General features: G+C 38.4%; 1 long non-coding RNA gene across 2 annotated transcripts in view; it reads right to left on the bottom strand.

Annotated features, from left to right (window-relative positions):
- Nucleotides 1–23,526, bottom strand: part of LOC118022979 — a 72,081-nt gene that overhangs the window by 47,470 nt on the left and 1,085 nt on the right. The window contains exon 1 of one of the 2 annotated variants that reach the window (XR_004682614.1): nt 4,149–4,166. The exons of the other annotated variant lie outside the window; for it this stretch is intronic. This is a non-coding gene — a long non-coding RNA (uncharacterized LOC118022979). Of the gene's footprint in view, nt 1–4,148; nt 4,167–23,526 lie in introns of those variants that run through there. 2 annotated transcript variants of the gene reach the window in all.

Below are 23,526 nucleotides of genomic sequence, written 5' to 3'. Positions count from 1 at the left end.
ATGCAAATGTATGTCAAAAGAAAGCCAGGGTAGCAATACTTATATCAGACAAAATAGACTTTAAAACAAAGATTGTACCAAGAGACAAAGAAGGACACTATACAATAATAAAGAGGACAATCCAACAAGAAGATAAAACAATTGTAAATATTTATGCAGCTAACACAGGAGCACCTAAATACATAAAACAGTTAATAACAAACATAAAAGAACTGATAAATAATAATATAATAATAGTAGGAGACTTTAACACCCTACTTACATTAATGGATGGATCATCTAAATAGAAAATCAATAAGGAAACAATGGCTCTGAATGACACACAGGACTAGACGGATTTAACAGTTATATTCAGAACATTCCTTCCTAAAACAGCAGAATACATAATCTTTTCAAGTACACATGCAACATTCTCCAGAACAGATCACATGCTAGGCCACAGAATAATCCTCAACAAATTCAAGAAGACCGAAGTCATACCACACATCTTTTCTGATCACAATGCTATGAAACTAGAAGTCAACCACAAGAAAAAATCTTGAAAGACCACAAATATATGGAGGTTAAATAAAATGCTACTAAACAATGAGTGATTCAACCAGGAAATAAAAGAAGAAATTTTAAAAGTACATGGAAACACATGAAAATGAAAATACGATGGTCTAAAACCTATGGGATGTTCTAAGAGGGAAGTTTATAGCAATACTGGCCTACTTAAAGAAGCAAGAAAAAGCTCAAATAAACCACCTTATCTTACACCTAAAGGAGCTAGAAAAAGAACAAACAAAACCTAAAACCAGCAGAAGGAAGGAGATAGTAAAGATTAGAGCAGAAATAAATGGTACAGAAACTAAAAAAACCCAATAGAACAGGTAAATGAAACCAGGAGCTGGTTCACTGAAAAAAATCAATAAAATTGGTAAACGTCTAGCCAGACTTATCAAGAAAAAAAAAGAAAGGACTCAAATAAATAAAATTACAAATGAGAGAGGAGAAATAACAACCAACAACACAGAAATGCAATTATAAGAGAATATTATGAAAAACTATATGCTAATAAATTGGACAACTTAGAAGAAATGGATAAATTCCTAGAAACATATAAACTACAAAACTGAAACAAGAAGAAATAAAACATTTGAATACACCAATAACCAACAAAGAAATTAAATCAGTAATCAAAAATCTTCCATCAAACAAGAGTCCAAGATGAGATGGTTTCACAGACGAATCCTACCAAACATTTAATAAGATTTAATACCTATGCTTCTCAAAATATTCCAAAAAATAGAAGAAGAATGAAAAACTTGCAAATTCATTCTATGAGGCCAGCATTACCTTATACCAAAACTAGATAAAGACACAACTAAAAAAGAGAATTACAGGCCAATATCTCTGATGAACATAGATGCAAAAATTCACAACAAAATACTAGGAAACCAAATCCACAATACATGAAAAAAATCACTCACCATGATTAAGTGGGATTTATTCTTGGGTTGCCAGGGTGGTTCAATATTTGCACATCAATCAAAGTGATACATCACATCAGTAAGAGAAAGGATAAGAATGATATGATAATTTCAACAGATGCAGAAAAAGCATTTGACAAAGCACAACATCCATTCATGATAAAAACCCTCCAGAAAATAAGTTTAGAGGGAACATACCTCAACATAATAAAGGCCATATATGAAAGACCCACAGCTAGTATCATCCTCAATGGGGAAAAAACAGAGCTTTTCCCCTAAGGTCAGAAACAACTCAAGGATGTCTACTCTTACCACTTTTATTCAACAAAGTACTAGAAGTCCAGCCACAGCAGACAACAAAAAGAAATAAAGGGCACCCAAATCAATAAGGAAGAAGTTAAACTTTCACTATTTTCAGATGACATGATATAGAAAACCCAAAGACCGACCAAAAAGCTACTAGAACTGATAAACAAATTCAGTAAAGTCTCAGGACACAAAATCCTGTACATATACATCAATAATGAAGCAACAGAAAGAGAAATAAAGAAAACAATCTTATTTACAATTGTAACAAAAATAATAAGATACCTAGGAATAAACTCAACCAAAGAGGTGAAAGACCTGTACTCTGGAAACTATAAAAATCCTGATGGAAGAAATTGAAAATGACACAAAGGAATGGAAAGACATTCCATGCTCATGGATTGGAAGAACAAATATTGTTAAAATATCTATACTACCCAAAGCATTCTACAAATCTGATGCAGTCCCTATCAAAATACGACCAGCATTTTTCACAGAACTAGAACAAACAATCCTAAAATTTACAGAAGCACAAAAGACCTTGAATAACCAAAGCGAACTTGAAAAAGAAAAGCAAAGCTGGAGGCATCACAATTACAGACTTGAAGGTATATTACAAAGTACAAAGCTGTAGTAATCAAAACAGTATGGTGCTGGCACAAAAATAATCACATAGATCAATGCAATAGAATAGGAAACCCAGAAATAAATCCACAACTATATGACCAATTTATCTTTGATAAAGCAGGAAAGAATATCTAATGGGAAAAAGTCTCTTCAACAAAAGGTGTTGGGGAAACTGGACAGCAACATGCAAAAGAATGAAACTGGACTATTTTCTTATACCATACACAACAATAAATTTAAAATGGATTAAATATCTAAATGGGAGACCTGAAATCATAAAAATCCTAGAAGACAACACAGGCAGTAACTTCTTTATCAGCCATAACAACTTTTTCTAGATATGTCTTCTGAGGCAAGGGAAACAAGCAAAAATAAACTATTGGGACTACATCAAAATAAAAAACTTCTGCACTGTGAAGGAAATAATCAACAAAACTAAAAGGCAACCTACAGAATGGGAGAAGATATTTGCAAATGACATATCTGATAAAGGGTTAGTGTCTAAAATATATAAAAAACTTTTAAAACTCAGGGTGCCTGGGTGGCTCAGTCTGTTAAGGGTCTGCCTTCAGCTCAGGTCATGATCTCAGGATCCTGGGATTGAGCCTGAGTCGGGCTCCCTGCTCAGTGGGGAGTCTGCTTCTCCCTCTCCCTCTCCTCCTGCCCCCACTTGCACGTGCACTCTCTCTCTCTCAAATAAATAAATAAATAAATAATTTAAAAAAATGCTTTTAAAGAACTTATAAACTCAACACCCAAGAAACAAAAAAATCCAATTAAAAATAGGCAGAAGACACAAATAGACATTTCTCCAAAGAAGACATACAGATAGCCAACAGAAATATGAAAAGATGTTCATCATCACTCACCGTCAGGGAAATGCAAATCAAAACTACAATGAGATAGTACCTCACACCTGTCAGAATGGCTAAAATCAACAAAACAAGAAACAACAAGTGTTGGTGAGTATGTGGAGAAAAAGGAACACTTGTGCACTGGTGGTGGGAATGCAAACTAGTACAGCTACTGTGGAAAACAGTATGGAGATTCCTCAAAAAGTTAAAAAATAGAGCTACCCTACAATTCAACAATCGCAATACTGGCTATTTACCCCAAAAATACAAAGACACTAATTGAAAGTGATACATGCATCCCTGTGTTTATAGCAGCATTATTCACAGTAGCCAAGATATGGAAGCTGCCCAAGTGTCCATCGATTGATGAATGGATAAAGAAGATATGTATAATATATATATATATGTGTGTGTGTGTGTGTGTGTGTGTGTGTATATACACACAATGGAATGTTGCTCAGCCATAAAAAAGAATGAAAGCTTGCCATTTGCAACCACGTGGATGGAGAATATAATGTTAAGAGAGTATAATGTTAAGTGAAATCAGTCAGTCAGAGAAAGACAGATACCATATGATTTCACCCATATGTGGAATTTAAGAAACAAAACAAATGAGCAAAGGAAAATAAAAAAGAGAGAGAGAGGGAGGGAGGCAAACCAAGAAACAGACTCTTAACTATAGAGAACAAACTGATGGTTATCAGAGGGGAGATGGTTGGGGGCATGGGTGAAGTAAGTGATGGGGATAAAGAGTGCACTTGTGATGAGCACAGGGTGACACATGGAATTATTGAATCACTATATTGTACACCTGAAACTAATATAACACTGTTAACTAACTGGAATTAAAATAAAAACTTTAAAAAAAGATGCTGAATGAGTCTCTTACCTTTTCTAGGTCTTTATTCTTATTTGCAAAATGAGAATTAGAACAGATACATTTCTGTTGTTGTTTTATTGTTTTTCAGAACCTGTAAAATGAACTCTTACATAGAGCACCAAGGAATAGATTTGATGATGTAGAACTGCTCAGAAGGAAGTAGCAGTGGCAGTCAGAGTCTTGTGGGCTTCTCCTTCTTCTGGGCCCTAAAGCAGCCATTGAAGTTGGCTGTGGAATCCTGGGGCTCCTTAGAAGGGACACAACATGCCACTCAGGGTCAGATGGCTCTGAGACCCCCTGAGGCCTTCACATTCCAAGACTCTATGTCTCCAATCCTTGGCTTCCTGGAGGCTCTGAGCCTTTCGGTCATTATTTTGTACCTGATGGGGCAGAGTCATAATGTGACCCATTATAGGGTCATAGGTGATGACAGAGAGAAAGAAATTCATTGCAAGTGAGCTGTGTAGGAGTGATGAAGGCACCATTGAGTTGTAGAGTCCACAAGCTGCTTTTCTATTCATCACCTTACTGAAGCTTCATGAGACCCCGTGGATCACCCCCACTTTCCAGATGAGGCAACAGGTGCAGGAATATCAAGTGGCCTACCCCTGATCACATAGCTACAAAGAGTCGCTGGTTGAGCCAGGGGTATTCATTCCAAGCCTGCTGTTCTTTTCACTCTCTGTATCACAGCTGCCTATTTTGAGTAATCTGCTGCAGATTAAGTCTGGGAGGAATAAAGAGTTGACATCCAAATAGTGATAAATCTGCAGTGGGGCAGACAGTCTATTCTAGTATCTAAAAGGTGCAGTGGTGGTGATGGAAACCTGAATGAGGTGTTCAGTGCCACAGTTTCCTTTCATTATACAAAGGGTTTGCTTGTCAAGCACCATCTGGAAGATGATATGCAGCCACTTATCCAAGATGAATGAAGATGCACAGAGGCATATTAGAGAAGAACAGGACATACATCTTTGTTCCATGATGTCAGATGCAAAATTGAGTTGTTTAAAAACTTACTCTCAAATACAGGCACAAAAGTCATGGAATAGGAGTCGTGATGAACTTGGACAAGCCAAGAATGGAGGTTTTCACCTGAAATTGTAAATAAACATGCTTCGGGGGGGGGGGCGGCGTGGATTTTAAAAACCTTTTTATGGCACAGTAAAACAGATCTAGAAATCCACACAAATCAAGTGGAGGGTTAGATAAATTATTTCAAGGTGAGTAGCCTTGTAACCCCCTCCCCAGGTCAAGAAATTAAACTGCCAGCTATCTCAGAATTCCCTCCATGTGCCCTATCCTAATGGCAGCCCCTTCCTTCTCCTCCAAGCAAGTATCTATCCCTAGACACTACAGTTTATTCTTGCCCATTTAAGAAAATTTAATATGTCTGTCAAATCTCTTTTAATCTATAGGTTTCCCCTCCATCTTTTTCCTTTCTCTACGATTTATCTGTTGAAGAACTCAGGCTGTCTGGCAGTCCAGGTTTTACTGAGAATGCCAACTCCTGCATTCTCGTGGTGCAGTTCAACCATGTTACTCTGCCTTCTGGGTTTCCTGCAAATTGGCAGCTGGATCCAGAGACTGGATTGGAGTCAGGCTCAACCCTATCTCAGGACATAATTGATGTGTTCTTTCATCAGGAGGCACATCATGTCTGGGTTTCACTCTTTTTTTATGACAGCAGCTGTTAGTGTTCCCTGAGTATATCTACACATTGTGAGTTGCAAAAAGGTGATATTTTAATCCAATATTTCTTTTTCAACTATTGATTGGGATATTTTTATAAAATGATACTTCTCCTCATCTGTTATCTGGTTGCCCAATAGAACATTTCATATAGGAAAGGAGGAACAAATGCCTAATTATTTTCTTGTTCTTTGCCAGTTTTTAAGATAATGAGTTTTGTCCCTTTCATCTCTAACAACCAATGAGTTGATTTTAAAGATACCATTATGAACTATGGACTTTAAACATATTTGATGGTTTTTAATGCATTTCAGTGAGTATCCTAATTGACATTCAAATTTCCCCATCTTTACCAAGTAGGAACATCTAAAATCAACTCCTGAATCCTTTTGGCATTGCTCTACTAGTATTTTCTAGTGTTTTTGCTATCTGATATGATCCCAAGCCTGGGATCAGCCATTTTTTTAAATTGAGAAATGGTATTTCAAGACAATAATCAGGGTTCTAGGGATGTTTATTGCTACTGGGTTGGTCATTGTTTCTATGATTTTTAGTGGACAGAGTTAAGTAACTCACACACACACACACACACACACACACACACACATAGCTACACACATAAACAAGATATCTCATGAATTCATACTGCTATTTCCCATTCAGATTCAGGACTATAGGAATTTTATGTAACTTCGCCTATATTATATCTCTAACTTCTTTCCTCTAGGAAAGGACACAAGGGATGGTATAACTAGAATAACCCATAATTCCTCATTTACTTAATCCAGAATTACACAGCAAAAGGTCTCATCATAATAATGTGACTACTACCACAACCAATTAATTATTGAGAGTGGCTGAAATTTTTGCATTTGCTTTCCCCATTCAACCCCAGTTTTTTTTTTTTTTTAATAGCTGTATTATATCTACATTGTCATGTTTTCATTTAGGTTGCTGTAGGGGAATACCATAGACTGAGTGCCTTATAAACAACAGACATTTATTTCTCACAGTTCTGGAGTTTGGAATTCCAAGATCAAGGCACCAGCAGATCAGTGCCTGGTGAGGGCTTGCTACCTAGTTCATAGATGGCTATCTTCTTGCTGTGTCCTCACATAGCAGAAGGGGAGCTCTCTGGGGTCTCTTTTAGGAGGGTACTAATTCCACTCATGCCGGCAGAGGTGTCCCACAGGCACTCATCTCCAAATATCATCACATTGGGGATTAGGTTTCAGCAATATGACTTTTGGAGGGATATAAACATTCAGTCTGTAACAGAGCATAAAACCAGTACTCTTTTTAACACTCATTTGGTCTTTTAAAATATAACAGCTTAATTGAAACATAATTCATGTAATTTTATTTTTTTATTTTTTATTTTTTTAAATTTTATTATGTTATGTTAGTCACCATACAATACATCATTGGTTTTTGATGTGGTGATCCACGTTCCATTGATACCCTTTTAAAGTATGCAATGCAGTAGTTTTTAATGTGCTCATAAAGGTATGCAACCACCTTTAACGAATTTTAGTACATTTTCATCAACTGAAAAAAGAAACCTGTACCCATTAGCAGAAACTCCCATTTCTCCTTTCCCCCAGCCCTTGGCAACCACTAAGCTATTGTCTGTTTCAATGGATTTGACTCTTCTGGACATTTTGTATTGGTGGAATGATACAATACGTGATCTTTTTTGATTGGCTCGTTTCACATAGCATAATGTTTTCAAAGTTCCTCTCTACTGTAGCACTTATCAGTACAACATTCCTTTTTATGGCTAAAAATGATGTCACTGTTTGGATATACCACATTTTGTTTGTGCAGTCATCAGATGGGGCTTTTTAGGTTGTTGCCATTTTTTGGTAACAGTGCATAACAACACTGCTATCAATGTTCATGTACAAGTTTTTGTGTAAAAAATACGTTTTTGGTTTCTCTTGGGTATATACTTATGAGTGGAATTGCTGAGTCATATGGTAACTTTAAGCTGAACATGTTGAGAAACTGGCAAGTGGTTTTCCAGAGTGGCTGCACCATTTATATTCCCACCTGCATGGACAATGCTTCCATTTCTCCATAACCTTGCCGAGAGCTGTTACTGTCCGCCAGTTTGATAATAGCCTTTTTAGTGGCTACGAAGTGGTATCTCATTGTGGCTTTGATCTGCATTTCCCTAACTTCTGATGATGTTGAACATATTTTCATGCACTTATTGGTCACCTCTATATGTTCTCTGGAGAAATTTCAGTTCAGACCCTTTGCTCCTTTTTCAACTGGGTTGTTTTGTTATTGTTGAGCTGCAAGAGTTTTAAAAACATATATGTATTCTGGGCATTAGACTCTTACCAGATATATGATTTATAAACCCTTTTCCTCTTTCTGTGGATTGTCTTTTCATTTTCTTGATCTGTCTTTTGAACAATTTTAAATTTTGATGGTGTCCAATGTATCTATGCTTTCTTTGGTGCTTGTGCTTTAGATGTCATTGTTAAGAAACCATTGCCTCATTCAAGGTCATATAGATGGATAGCTGTGATTTCTCAAAGCATTTCATAGTTTTAGTTCTTATATTTAGGCCTTTGATGCATTTTTTTCACAGCTAGAGAGCTTTATTTTTATTTTTTAACATACAGTCTTATATTAGTTTCGGGTATACAATATAGTGATTCAACAATTCCATATATTACTCAGTGCTCATCATGGTAAGTGTACTCTTAATCTCCATCACCTATTTCACCCCTCACCCACCTCCCCTCTGCTAACCATCTGTTCTCTATAGTTAAGAGTCTGTTTCTTGGTTTGTCTCTTTTTTTCCATTTGTTCATTTGTTTGTTTTTTAAATTCTACACGAGTGAAATCATGTAGCATTTGTCTTTCTCTGACTGATTTATTTCACCTAGCATACTCTCTAGCTCCATCCATGCTGTTGCAAATGGCAAGATTTCATTCTTTTTATGGCTGAATAATATTCCATTGTATATATATACCACATCTTTATCCATTTATCTATTGATGGACACTTGAGCTGCTTCCATAATTTGACTATTGTAAATAATACTTCAATAGAAAAAGGGGTGCATGTATCCTTTTGAATTAGTGTTTTTGTATTCTTTGGGTAAATACTCATTAGTGTGATTACTGGATCATACGGTAGTTCTATTTTAAATTTTTTGAGGAACCTCCATACTGTTTTCCACAAGTGTTGGTGAGGACATGCTAAAAAAGGTTCCCTCATGCACTGTTGGTGGGAATGCAAACTGTTGCCCCTTTGATGCATTTTTGAGTTATGTTTTATATATGGTATGAGATAAGGGTCCTCATTTAGTCTTAGTTCTAAGAGGAACTATATATTTAATGCTCATTACCTGTACTTATGTTAATGTCTCTCTAGTTATTTTGGTTCTTTGAAGTTCATGAATTAATAAGTTTCTTCAGGAAGGGCTAATGGAAATGATATTCCCTGAGTTTTTGCACACTGATGATAGTTTGTTCAGTTTTATCAGATATAAAATCCTTGGGTGACATTTCCTTTTCTGATTATCTCAAAATTGCTTCTATTATTTTTTTGGTACAATGAATTAATGCCAAATATTTTATTTCCCATATGAGCCACTTGGTTTTTTGGCTTCAATACCCGAAGGATTTCTTCTTTTTCTTTAGAGTACAGTAATTTAAATACAGTTTATCTTCGTCATGACCATTATGAAGGATATGATCCTTCAACATGCAATTTCAAGCCTAAAAATTTTCAGGATTACTTTATTGAATTATAGTTTTTAATATTTGTTCCTTTCCCTCGCTTTAGTTTCCTTTATTTAGGAACTCCTTTTAGCCATATGTTGGATCTTCTTTAATACTCCTTAATATATGCTACTGTTCATAAATCTTTTTAAACTCTTTTATATATAATTTAAAAAATTCTTTTTCCCTTTTTATCACTCTTAGCTTATTATAAATTGTGTTTATTCACTTTTGTACTTATAGTTTAGCTTCTATTACTGAAACCCTTTCTTCCTTCTCTGTTATACATTTAAGTCCATAATCCATTTTTAGTTAATTTTTGCAAAAAGTTGAAGTCCATCTTTTTTTTTTGCTTATAGATGTCCAATTGTTCCAATACCATGTATTGAAAAGGCTATCCTTCCTTCTTCATTGAATTGCTTGTACATCTTTCTCAAAAATCAGTTGCACATATTTTTGCAGTCTATTCTGAGTTCTCTATTTAGTTCCACTGATCTATGTGTTTATCCCTCTGCCAAAACCACAATATCTCTTTTTTTCTTCCAAGATTTTATTTAAATTCAAGTTAGTTATAGTATTAGTTTCAAAAGTAGAATTAATGATTCATCACTTACATATAACACCCAGTGCTCATTACATCAAGTGCCCTCCTTAATGCCCATCACCCATTTAAACCATCCCCTTACCCACCTCCCCTCCAGCAACCCTCAGTTTGTTCTCTATAAGTAAGGGTCTCTTATACTTTGCCTCTCTCTGTTTTTATCTTATTCTATTTTTCCTTCCCTTCCCCTATGTTCATCTGTTTTGTTTCTTAAATTCCACATATGAGTGAAATCATATGGTATTTGTCTTTCTCTGACTTATTTCTCTTAGCATAATACCCTTTAGTTCCAGCCACATCATTGCAAGTGGCAAGATTCCATTCTTTTTGATATCTGAGTAATATTCCATTGTATGTATATACCACATCTTCTTTATCCATTCATCAGTTGATGGATGGACATTTTGGCTCTTTCCATAATTTGGCTATTGTTGATAAAGCTGCTATTAACATTGGAGTGCATGTGCCCCTTTGAATCAGTATTTTTGTATCCTTTAGATAAATACTTAGTAGTGCAGTGGCTGGGTCATAGGGTAGCTCTATTTTTAACTTTTGAGGAACCTCATTACTGTTTTCCAGAGTGGCTGCCCCAGTTTGCTTTCTCACCAACAGTGTAAGGGGGTTCCTCTTTCCCCACATCCTTGCCAATATCTGTTATTTCCCGGTTGTTAATTTTAGCCATTCTGACCGGTGTGAGGTGGTATCTCATCATGGTTTTTAATTTGTATTTCCTTGATGATTAACAATGTTAAGCATTTTTTCATGTGTCTGTTAGCCATTTGTATGTCTTCTTTGGAGAAATGTCTTCTCATGTCTTCTGTTCTTTCTTAACTGGATTATTTATTTTCTGGGTGTTGAGTTTGATAGGTTCTTTATAGGTTTTGGATACTAGCCCTTTATCTGATATATCATTTGCAAATATCTTTTCCCATTCTATAGGTTGCCTTTTAGTTTTGTTGACTATTTCCTTTGCTGTGCAGAAGCTTTTTATCTTGATGAAGTCCCAATAGTTCACGTTTGCTTTTGTTTCCCTTGCCTCCAGAGATGTATCTAGCAAGAAGTTGCTATGGCTGAGGTCAAAGAGGTTGCTGCCTGTGTTCTCCTCTAGGATTTTGATGGGTTCCTGTCTCTCATTTAGGTCTTTCATCCATTTTGAGTTTATCTTTGTGTATAGTATAAGAAAGTGGTCCAGTTTCATTCTTCTGCATGTTGCTGTCCAATTTTCCCTACACCATTTGTTGAAGATTCTTTTTTCCATTGGATATGCTTTAATGCTTTGTTGAAGATTAGTTCACCATATAGTTGTGGGTCCATTTCTGGGTTATCTATTCTGTTCCATTGATCTGTGTGTCTCTTTTTGTGCCAGTACCATACTGTCTTGATGATTACAGTTTTGTAATACAGCTTTATTTCTCTTTCTGCTGCTTCATTATTGGTGTATAGAAATGCAACAGATTTCTGTATGTTGATTTTATATCCTCCAACTTTGCTGAATTCTTGTATCAGTTCTAGCAATTTTTTTGTGGTGTCTTTTGGGTTTTCTACTTAGAGTATCATGTTTTCTGCAAAGAGTGAATGTTTGACATCTTCCTTGCTGATTTGGATGACTTATTTCTTTTTGTTGTCTGATTGCTGAGGCTAGGATTTCTAGTACTATTGTACATCCCCATTGTACATATCTAGTACATCCCCATTGAGGATGATGTTAGCTATAGGTCTTCCATATACGGCCTTTATGAAGTTGAGGTATGTTCCTTCTAACCCTACTTTCTAGAGGGTTTTTATCAAGAGAGGATGCTGTATTTTGTCAAATGCTTTTTCTGCATCTATTGAGAGGATCATATGGTTCTCATCCTTTCTTTTATTAATGTGGTTTATCATGTTGATTGATTTGCAGATACTGAACCACCCTTCAGCCCAGGAATAAATACCACTTGATCATCTTTGTAATGTACTGTTGGATTTGATTAGCTAGTATCTTGTTGAGAAATTTTGCATCCATTTTTTAAATGCTGTACCTTTTATTCCTGTGACTTATTCATTCCATAACTATAAGCTTGTATCTCCCACTCCCCTTCACTCATTTTGCACATCCGCTCATCCTCCTCCTCTCTGGCAACTATCAGTTTGTTCTCTGTATTTATGGGTCTGTTTCTGCTTTTTGTTTGCTTGCTTTTATTTGTTTTGTTTTTTAGGTTCCACAAGTAAGTGAAATCATACGGTATTTGTCTTTCTCTGACACTTAGCATAACACCTTCTAGGTCCATCCATGTTATTGCAAATGGCAAGATTTCATTCTCTTTTTATGGCTGAGTCATATTTCATAATGAGAAAATAAGGAAGTAATTCCATTTACAATTGCACCAAAAGGAATAAAAATTATTAAAATTATTAAATTGAATTTAACCAAGGAGGTGAAAGACCTGTATTCTGAAAAGTATAAAACATTGATGAAAGAAATTGAAGATGACACAAACAAGTGGAAATATATTCCATGCTCATGGAATGGAAGAATTAATATTGTTAAAATGTCTATATTACCCAAAGCAATCTACAGATTCAATGCAATCCCTATCAAAATACCAACTGCATTCTTCACAGAACTGGAATAAGTAATTCTAAAATTTGTGGAACCACAAAAAACCCTGAATAGCCAAAGCAATCTTGAGAAAGAAGAACAAAGCTGGAGTTATCACAATTCCTGATTTCAAGATGTACTACAAATTTGTAGTAGTCAAAACAGTATGGTGCTGGCACAAAAATAGACACATAGATCATTGGAGCAGAACAGAGAGCCCAGAAATGAATGATACTAACATTTAAATCAGTGGACTTTGAGTAAAGCAGATTACCCCTTCATAATGTGGGTGGGCTTCATCCAATCAGTTGAGGTCTTGGTAGAACAAAGGCTGACTTTCCTGAGCAAGAAGGAATTCTGCCAGCTGATAGCCTTTGGACTCAAATTACAACTCTTCCCTGGGTCTCCAGCCTGCTAGCTTACCCTGCAGATTTTGGACTTACCAATCCTCCACAATGTGTGAGCCACTTTTTTAAAACAAATCTCTCTCTCTGTATACCTCCTATTAGTTCGGTTTCTCTGGAGAACTCTGATTTATACAATCATCATTTTGTAATTTTCGGCATACAGATTTTTTTTTTTAAAGATTTTATTTATTTATTTGACAGAGAGAGATACAGCGAGAGATGGAACACAAGCGGGGGGAGAGGGAGAGGGAGAAGCAGGCCTCCCGCCGAGCAGGGCGCCTGATGCGGGGCTCGATCCCAGGACTCTGGGATCATGACCTGAGCTGAAGGCAGACGCTTAACAACTGAGCCACCCAGGCGCCCCTCGGCATACAGATTTTTTTACCTTTTTTTTTTAAAGGGTTTTATTTATTTATTTGGCAGAGAGAGTGCACACAAGCTGGGGGAGCTGCAGAGGGAGAGGGTGAAGCAGACTCCCTGCTGAGTAGGGAGCCTAATGTGGGGCTCGATCCCAGGACCCTGGGATCATGATCTGAGCCAAAGGCAGACACTTAACTGACTGAGCCACCCAGGCGCCCCTGCCTTTTTGTAAGTATAATTAATACACAGTGTTATATTACTTTCAGATCCTTTATCTTTTTTGTTAAATGTATACTTAAGTACTTCATTTTCTTTGGAGTTATTGTAAATGATATTGTGTATTCTGTTTTTAATTTCAGTTTTTTTTAAAAGATTTTATTCATTTATTCGACAGAGAGAGACACAGCAAGAGAAGGAACACAAGCAGGGGGAGCAGGAGAGGGAGAAGCAGGCTCCCCACCGAGCAGGGAGCCCGACCTGAGGCTCGATCCCAGGACTCCGGGACCATGACCCAAGCCAAAGGCAGATGCCCAATGACTGAGCCACCCAGGCGCCCTTAATTTCAGTTTCTATGTGTTCATTACTAGTTATAGAAATGCAGTTGATTTCTGTGTGTTGATTTTGCAGTCTGTGGACTTGCTGAACTTGCTATGAGTCTTCTACCCAGAAGATTCCTTGGGATTTTCTACATTGGCAACCCTATCATCTGCAAATAAGAACAAATTTATTTATTCCTTTCCAGTTTATATGCCTTTTATTTCTTTTTCTTGCCATATTGCAGTGGTCAGAACCTCCTGCAAATCATGTTGAATACAGTGAGAATGGATATTCTTCCTTTATTCCTGATCTTTGAAGGAAAGCACTCAGTCTTCCATCATTAAGTATGATGTTAACCTTTAGGTTTTTTTGTAGATGGTCTTATCAAGTAGAGTTTTCTTTTTATTTCCATCTTTTCTGGGTTCTGTTCCTTCTTTTCTGTATTTTGTAATTTTGATTTATGTTTTTCTTGCATTGTTTTTAAATGTCTATCACCTTGTTTTCAAATAGTAAGTTACTATTTTGATCTATTTTGTGGTTATATCTGTAGGTATGCTTTTATTGCTTATAGGGATGTTATTCTGCTCCTTATTCTCTTTTTTGAATATCCTCTTTAAGAATCTAGTTCTTCTTCACCCCTATGAGAAAAGAGTAGGAAAGGGACTTTCACATCCTTTCCAGGGCAGGGGATCATTATAATCAAGTCTGGAACCTCCTAGAAAATGGTTTTGGACCTGCCTTTGAGATGTGAGAAAAGACCTAGAGGAGAGATAAAGTTTGCATAGATGATGAAGGTCATTCTCAGCAGGAATGGCTTACTAATGTCCAGAAGCTAAAAAAGGAAAGGCCAGGGAAACATGTTGGGGAGGGCAGAGAGAGAAGTTGGGTTTGCTGGGTGGTCTGGGCTGCAACTTAGACTTACTTGCACGCAGGATACAGCTTAGTTGCATGAAAAAGGCCAACAAATCCCTGAAGAATTACATCTCAGCAATGTACTGTTGCTGTGAAAAGTGGGCCCAATCATGTAATTGACACCAAAGATTAGTGACTCCTAATGTTTATTTTCCCAAAGACTTCCCATTTATTCAACAGTGTTTCATATTTGTTTCCTACTTAAAAAAAAAAAAAAAGCTATTCAAGTAGTTCTGGTTGAAGGTGACTCTCATACTTCAAAACCAAATGACAAATTTTACTTCATTATTTCCTGTTCAGTTGCCGGATGAGAATTCTTAAGTTTCATGTGGCTTGACTCATAATTTTGATACATTTTCCCCAAAGGCAAAACATCACTTTCATGTATAATTTTGTTTGAGTCAGTATGTATGAATATGAGTAACTGCTTATTCTAATGAAATCATTACAATATTTGTTCTAATAACCTGATTTAATAGTGCTAGTTGGGTTAATTTAAGTGGAACTTACTTCTTAGCCTCTTTGTACTCCCTGATTAATCCAGCACCATTTATTTCTCCGGGGCTTCTCATAAAATTCTAGTCAGTAGCTCAGAAGTATTAAAAACTTCAATTTTAACACAAAGTGTAGGATATAGAATTCAATTGAATAAATGGTAATCTAATACCACTATCTGCTAAGGACTATGCCAGGTGCATTAGGGGATTGCAAGCATGAATGAAACCGTGTTTCTGTCTGTAAGGAACTCATTACTAATGGAATAATGTCACCCAGCATTCATAAAGTGCTTTAATATTTGCAAAATACTTTTATATATTCACGATCTAATTTAAATCTCATCACAGAGCCTATGAGGTATCATTAAGTGTTTCAAGACCTGTCAAAATTAGATCTCTTTCCTCCATGTACTAAATTGTCCTTCAATTAGTTTATTAACTGTAGAACACTTTGGGTATTGACATCTTCTTATCCATGAACACAGTGCCTTTCCATTTATTTAGGCTTTCTTTGATTTCTTTCAGCAATATTCTGAGCTGAAAGGTTTGTAGAATTTTCAGTGTACCAGTCTTTCACCTCTGGTTAAATTTATTCTTAGATAGCAATGAGATAGACATTTTATAACCCAATGAACAGAGACAAGTCAAAGTTTTCCTACATGCATTATTGTCTGTTAAACTCCAGAGTTGCCCACACTGGCTTCCAACACTGCAGTTATAATTATCTAAACAAATCTGCTCCAGAGCTGGTGATGACGAGAGGACACAGGAGAACAAGTCAAAGTTACTGATTTTCAATTCTGTATGTAGAATAGGAATTACTGGTCATGTGATAATTCTATGTTTAGCTGTGAGGAACTGCCAGAATGTTTTCTATCTGCACTATTTTACATTACCACTAGCAATGAACAAGGGTTCCAATTTCTCTACATCCTTTCCAACATTTGTTATTTGCAGGATTTTTTTTATTACTATGATAGTCATCCTAGTGGATGTGAAGTGGTATTTTATTGTATTTTTTGCTCATTGTGGTAAAATATATATAATGTAAAATTGGCCATTTTAACCATTTTTAAGTGTATAATTCGGTGGCATTAACTACATTCACATTGTTGTGCAATCATTGCCACATCCATCTCTAGAACTTTTTCATCTTCAATTGAAACTCTGTCCTCATTAAACACTAATTCCCCATTTTCCCCTCCTCCCTGGCAACCACCGTTCTGCTTTCTGTCTCTATGAACATGACTGCTATATAAGTGGATTCATACAATGTTTGCCCTTTTGTGACTGTCTTATTTCACTCAGTGTAATGTGCTCAAGTTTCATCCATGTTGTAGCATGTGTTAGAATTTCCTTCCTTTTTAAGACTGAATAATATTCCATTGTATATATGTGCCACATTTTGCTTATCCATTTGTCCTTTGATGGACACCTGAGTTGTTTCTGCATTTGGCTATTGTGAATAACACTGCTATAATCGTGGAAGGGCAGAAATCTCTCTAAATCCTTGTTTTTAATCCTTTTGGATATATACTCAGAAGTAGAATTGCTGGATTAAATGGTAGGTTTTTTTAGAAGGTTTTATTTATTTATTTGTCAGAGAGAGAGAGAGAGAGACAGACAGCACAAGCAGGGGGAGCATCAGGCAGAGGGAGAAGCAGGCTCCCTGCTGAGCAAAGAACCTGATGTGGGACTTGATCCCCGGACCCTGGGTTCACGACCTGAGCCAAAGGCAGATGTTTAACTGACTGAGCCACCCAGGCATCCCTTAAATGGTAATTCTGTGTTTAATTTTTTGAGGCACTTCCATGCTATTTTCCATAATGGCTGCACCATTTTACATTCTCACCAGCAGTGTGCAAGAGTTCCAATTTCTCTGTATTCTCACCAACACTTGCTATTTTCTGTTTTTTAAATTAATTAATTTTTATTTAAAAAATATTTATTTTAGAGAGAGAGAGAGAGAGAGTCAGGGGAGGGGCAGAGGGAGAGACCCTTCAAGCAGACTCCCTGCTGAGTGCAGAGCTGGACACAGGGCTTGATCTGACAACCTATGAGATCACGACCTGAGCCAAAACCAAGAGTTGGACACTTAACTGACTAAACCACCCAGGCACCCCAATTAATTATTTTTTAAAACAGCCACCCTAATGGATGCCAAGTGGTATCACATTGTGGTTTTCATTTTCATTTCCCTAATCAGCAATGTTGAGCATCTTTTCATGTGTATGGGCCATTTGTATATCTTCTTTGGAGAAATGTCCACTCAAGTCATTTGCCCATGTTAAATTGGGTCATTTGTCTGTGTGTGTGTGTGTGTGTGTGTTTTAAAGATTTTATTTATTTAATTGACACAGAGAGAGAGGACAGCAGGGGAAAGAGCAGGCAGAGGGAGAGGGAGAAGCAGACTCCCCACTGAGCAGGGAGCCTGATGTGGGGCTCGATCCTACGACCCTGGGATCATGACCTGACCTGAAGGCAGATGCTTAACCCACTGATCCACCCAGGTGCCCCATGTTTGTCTCTATGTTTTTCAGTTGTGGGAGTTGTTTATATATTCTGGATATTGAATCCTTGTCAGATACATAATTTGCAAATATTTCTTCTCATTCTATAGCTTGTCTTGTTACTTACTTGATAGCATTCTTTGATGCACAAAAAAATTTTAATTTTGATGTACAGATTGTCTATTCTTTCTTTGTAGCTCATGGTTTTGGTGTCATATCTAAGATTCCATAGCCAAATCCAAAGTCATGAAGATATACACCTATGTTGTTTTCTAAAAGTTTTATGGTTTTTGCCCTCATATCTAGATCTTTGATCCATTTTGAGTTAATTTTTGTACACAGTGTGAGGTTGGGGTCCAACTTCTTTCTTTTGCATGTGAAAATACAGTTGTCCCAGCCCTATCTGTTGAAGAGACTATTCTTTCTCCATTGAATAGACTTGGCACCCATATGAAAACTCAGTTGACCTAAGATAGATGGATTTATTTCTGGACGCTCAATTCTATTCTAATGATCTATCCATCCGTATGTCTGTACCATACTGTTTTGATTATTATAGCTTTGTAGTAAGTTTTAAATCTGGAAGTGTGAGTCTTTCCACCTGTTTCTTCTTTTTTCAAGACTGGCTATTTGGGGCCATTGCAATTCCATCTGAATTTGAGGATTGGCTTTTCCATTTCTGCAAAAAAAGTCTATTGGAATTTTGATATGGATTGCATTGTATCTGTAGAACACTTTGGGTATTGACATCTTAGTATAAAGTCTTCCTATCCATGAACACAGTGTCTTTCCATTTATTTAGGTCTTTAATTTCTTTCAGTCATGTTTTGTGCTTTTCAGTGTACAAGTCTTTCATCTCCTTAAATTTCCCAGGTGTGTTATTCTTTTAGATGCTATCGTAAATGGAATTGCTTTCTTGTTTTTCAGACTGTTCATTGCTGGTCTATAGAAACACAAATGATTTTAGTGTGTTGATTTTATATCCTACAACTTTGCTGAATTTATTACTGCTAGTAGCTTTCTTGTGGATTCTTTGGGACTTTCTATAAATATAGGATCATATCATTCTGCAAATAGAGATAGTTTTAATTCTTCCTTTCCAGTTTGGATGCCTTTTATTTCTTTTTCTTACATAATTGCTCTGGCTAGAATTTCTAGTACAATGTTGAATAGGAATGTTGAATGTAGACATCCTTATCTCATTCCTGATCTTGGGGGAAAGCTTTCAGTCTTTCACCATTGCGTATGGTGTTAGCTATGGGTTTTTCACAAAGGCCCTTTATCATGTTGAGGAAGTTAAAGTGAATTTTTAAGATGCTATTCATAGAAACAATGTGAGGCCTGGGATAAGGTTATCATTCTCCAGAGGTGATTTGCTATTGCTTTTGCCAGCTCCTTATGGCCTAAGCAATGAAGGATTACTTTAAGTCAAATTCAGGGTTTGGGATTTCTGGGCTTCTGCAATTAGAGGAAAGGCTAGCTTATTCCTTACTCCCTGGGTGCAGCTATCTGGGGTTCCATCACAAAGCAGGGGACTGGTGTACTGGGTCCTTATTTTTGAGGGCCCTGGACTCAAAATTTATCTTTCTAACCCTGTTTGTCTGCTAAAGCCAGAAATGCAAGTGACCAGGGCAGGAGATTCCGATGGGGTGCACACACCTCTGATTCCTTCTCCTCTTGAACCTTGGCCTAGTGTTTCCGCATTATCTCTATAACTCTTTGATACTTCTAAGAAGATACTTAAAAAAAAAATTTCATCTGGCTTCTTAGTTGTCTTTAGCAGGAGAATCTGCAAGCCTGATGTTCTTGGAAATGGTGGTTCTCTGCTGATTATTACTCTTCCAGAGTTGGAGATTGTGAAATCCAAGCAGAACTTTCTTCTGCCTTATCGTATGAAGGGACAAATTTGTTTTTCATCCATCTATGGAGAGGTATGTTGAAAAGAGCAAGAATCTGAAGAAGGGCACTGTAAGTGAGGCATTTGTGTTATTCATCTTCCTGTTGGTGCAAGCAGGCATACAGCCTACCTTTCAGTAAAAGCTCAGTCACCTTGTCATGCTATACTTAAGAACAATGGTCTTGGGTGCCTGGGTGGCGCAGTCATTAGGTGTCTGCCTTGGGCTCAGGTCATGATCCCAGGGTCCTGGGATCGAGCCCCGCATCGGGCTCTCTGCTCTGCGGGAAGCCTGCTTCTCTCTCTCCCACCTCCCCTGCCTGTGTTCCCTCTCTTGCTGTGTCGCTCTCTGTCATATAAATAAATAAAATCTTTAAAAAAAAAAAGAACAGTGGTCTCAGTCTATTAGTGTCATCTGATCTAGGAAGAAGAAAAAGTTGCTATAAGTTGGTCCCCGGGGTCTCCAAGAATCTCTCATAATACTAGGACATGTATTATGGCAGCCTTTTATTTATTTTTTAAAAAAAGATTTACTTATTTGTTTGTTTATTTATTTTAGGGGGGAGGGGCAGAGGGAGAGAGAGAATCCCAAGCAGACTCCCCCCTGAGTGAAGAGCTGGATGTGGGGCTTGATCCCAAGACTCTGAGATCTTCACCTGAGCTGAAATCAAGAGTCAGACACTCAACCGACTGAGCTACCCAAGCACCGCTAATGCAGCCTTTTTAAAGAGAAAATCACTGAGGAGCAAAGAGGGTCAATGAGTTGTTAGGATCAGAGCTAGGGCTAAGCCAGCTCCCTCCCTCCTTCCTTCCATCCTTCCTTTCTTTATGATTCACTTCTGTGAATTTGAAATTTATTTATATCTCCAAATTCCAATTGTTTATCAAAGAATGTCAGATGTTACATTTAATACAACTGAATTTTAAAATTCTCTAAAATACCAAAATGATTTTTAAAATGGCTAAATTACTGTAATTTCTGGATCAGGCTTTCCCTCTGCCCCCAAATCAAATTTCACAGAGAAAGTAGATCCCTCTTCTAATCCACCTACACCCAAATCCTCTGCTGTGCTGCCTGGAGCTCTCTTTCCATGCCATTTATAAATAGAAGGAATTGATTCACATATATTTTGGAAGCTCATCTAATACATACGTGGGAGTTCACGGGAGGTTTCTACCGTTCGGTACTCTCCCCAGGATGCCTCAACTGGCACCACCCTATATTTAATCCACATTTAATTCATTGCTGACAGCTCCCAAACATCTCAAATCTATTTAGTTCTAGGTATCGCCACCACCTCTACCTTCATCCCAAATACTGTCATTTCTTGCCTGGATGACAGCAATAACATGAGAGCTCTACATTCTCTTGGGCATCCCTCAATCCATTTTCTGTAGAGGATGCTTTTAGGCAGAAATGGCTTGAGCAATGGAAAAGGCCCACAGTGACCACCCAGCTGAATACATACAGACCCATCAGGGGACCCCCCCCAAAATATCCATAAGCCTTAAATGACCAGTGGACTACGTACAACTAGGCACAGTTACCAAAAAAGGGAAAATTCCATACATCACCATACCTCCTCGCCTTCCCTCCTTAAAAGCAGCTCCCTCCCACTGCCTCCTTGCAGACAGCCTCACCTCTGTGGTCCTGTCCACCACTCCCTTGCCTTGTATTCAATAAGCTTCTACCTCCTTTGTTCTGCCTCAAGCGAGTTCTTTCGGCTTCCACCCCATTGTTGCTCCACATTTGGGGGCCCCCAACCCATCAGACAGATACCCCATTTAGACAGGACCATTTTCTATATTGTGGTCAGAAAGGATTTCCAAAGCTCCTTATTATCTGATTTTTGGCACCATGTAGAATTTTCCATCACACTGCACCTGGCCACAATTGGCCTTTGAGCAATTATCCGTGTGTTGTCAATCTAACCACCAGACTGAACATTCTTTAGCTTGTTTGCTTTTGCTAATCCTTACATCTTTGGTGTCTGGCACATAGTGGGTGCTTAACATATTTTTTGAATACTACATAATGTCAATAAACTCTATGTAATTTACTTATTCTGCTTATTGTACTGCTTCTCTCCTTCTACCGAGAACACATGGGTTTTGTCTGTTTTGTTCACTTACGGACTTATTCTAAGAGCCTAAGAGTGCCTGGTGCTTAGAAAGTCCTTTGTAAACTATTGTGGGGAATGAATAAATGAATGAAGGAGGGAGGGAGGTGACTCCATTGAGAACCTAAGCTCCTTGCAGTCCAGGCTCTTGCTTTGGTATTGTTCCAAGCCCTTAAAAAGTGCTGCCTGAGAATTTCTAGATAGAGAATGTCTCCAGGAAATTTGAATTTGTACTCCGGTACTCTGAACGATGCCAGCCTGAGGCTCAGCCATGCTATAGATAAAAACTGGAGGAAAAGGCAGAGTTTGGCCACAGGCCAACATTTTGAGGTCAGCTACTTTATCTGCGGAATTCCCCACCCCCAGTTCATCTCTTGGCCATCCCTTTAAATTGGAAAATAAATCCCATCCCTGCTAAGGTGTTGGCTGATAAAGGCTTGAGCTATTGCCCCTTCAAGAGGAATTTGCATTTTAATAGAGGCTCGTCAAGCCCCAAAGGAATCAATATCTCTAATGGTGAAATTTCAAGCACCAGCAACTGAGATGTTCTGGGGCGCTACTCTCCAGTGTTTCGGATCCAGCAGGGGATTCCTTCAGTTCCACCGTGCGACAGTGGAAAAATGGCCTTGGGGAATGACCTACCATTGCCCTTTATTACCATGAACGTTGCCTTTTTATGCCCAATGCCTTCAGATTTCCCAACACTCGTGGGTCTCTTAATAACAGCCTTTTCCACACCAGTGGTCTTAAAGTTGCCACATCAACAGGGCCACAAAGAGAATTGTGACAATAAAAACTTCCAAGTTTTCTTGGTACCTCAAAGAAGCCGATAATCAATTTAAAACCTTATACTGGCTAAAGGGAGTAGGAATGATTTAATAGGTCCTTAATAACATCGTTCATTTAAATTCGTTTGGTGTAATTTGTTTTAAGCCCAAACTTTTCACTTGTATCAAAAGCCCTGCAAACTCAAGGTGGGTAAGAGACATCCGTTTGTGAACCGGGAATGTTTTAAATGCCGAGCCCTCCCGGGCCCAGTTCTCAGCGGATGGCTTGGGAAATTGCGGAACTGCAGAAAAGCGGCAGCTTGGATCTTGGAATTCCGCATTCGGTAGAGGCTGCTGCGCGTCACACCTGGGGCAGCGCACTTGGATTTCACCTCCTCCCGGCTCCCCGCCTGGCCGCTCAGTGTCCCCCGGCCCCACCTCCGCCGCGGAAAGCGCCCATCCCGGGCTGGCCCCAGGCTCGGCCGCCGGCTCGGCCCGCCCGCGGGCCCCGGCTCCTGCCGACTGACGGTTCAGCCGCGGAGGCTGCTGCCCTCGACCTTGAGGCGCCTGCGGTCCCGACTGCCGTCCCGCGCGGGAGGCGAGAGCTGCCGAGGCCGGGCCGCGGGGACCGCACCTGCGCCCACCCGCCCCCTGCTCGCGCTCCGGCCCGGGCCCCGGCCCGGCGCGCGGTGGCGGGGCTCGCGCCCGGCACGCGGCAGCTCGCGCCCGCGCTCGGGCGGGGAACGCGCGGGGCGGGCGGGAGAGGGC

Source organism: Mirounga leonina, unplaced genomic scaffold (genome assembly GCF_011800145.1).
Source record: "Mirounga leonina isolate KUSES-001 unplaced genomic scaffold, KU_Mleo_1.0 Mir_178, whole genome shotgun sequence".
In the NCBI taxonomy this organism is placed as follows: domain Eukaryota; kingdom Metazoa; phylum Chordata; class Mammalia; order Carnivora; family Phocidae; genus Mirounga; species Mirounga leonina.
The sequence above is the reverse complement of the archived record's forward strand: the minus strand, read 5'-3'. Positions and strand labels throughout refer to the sequence as shown.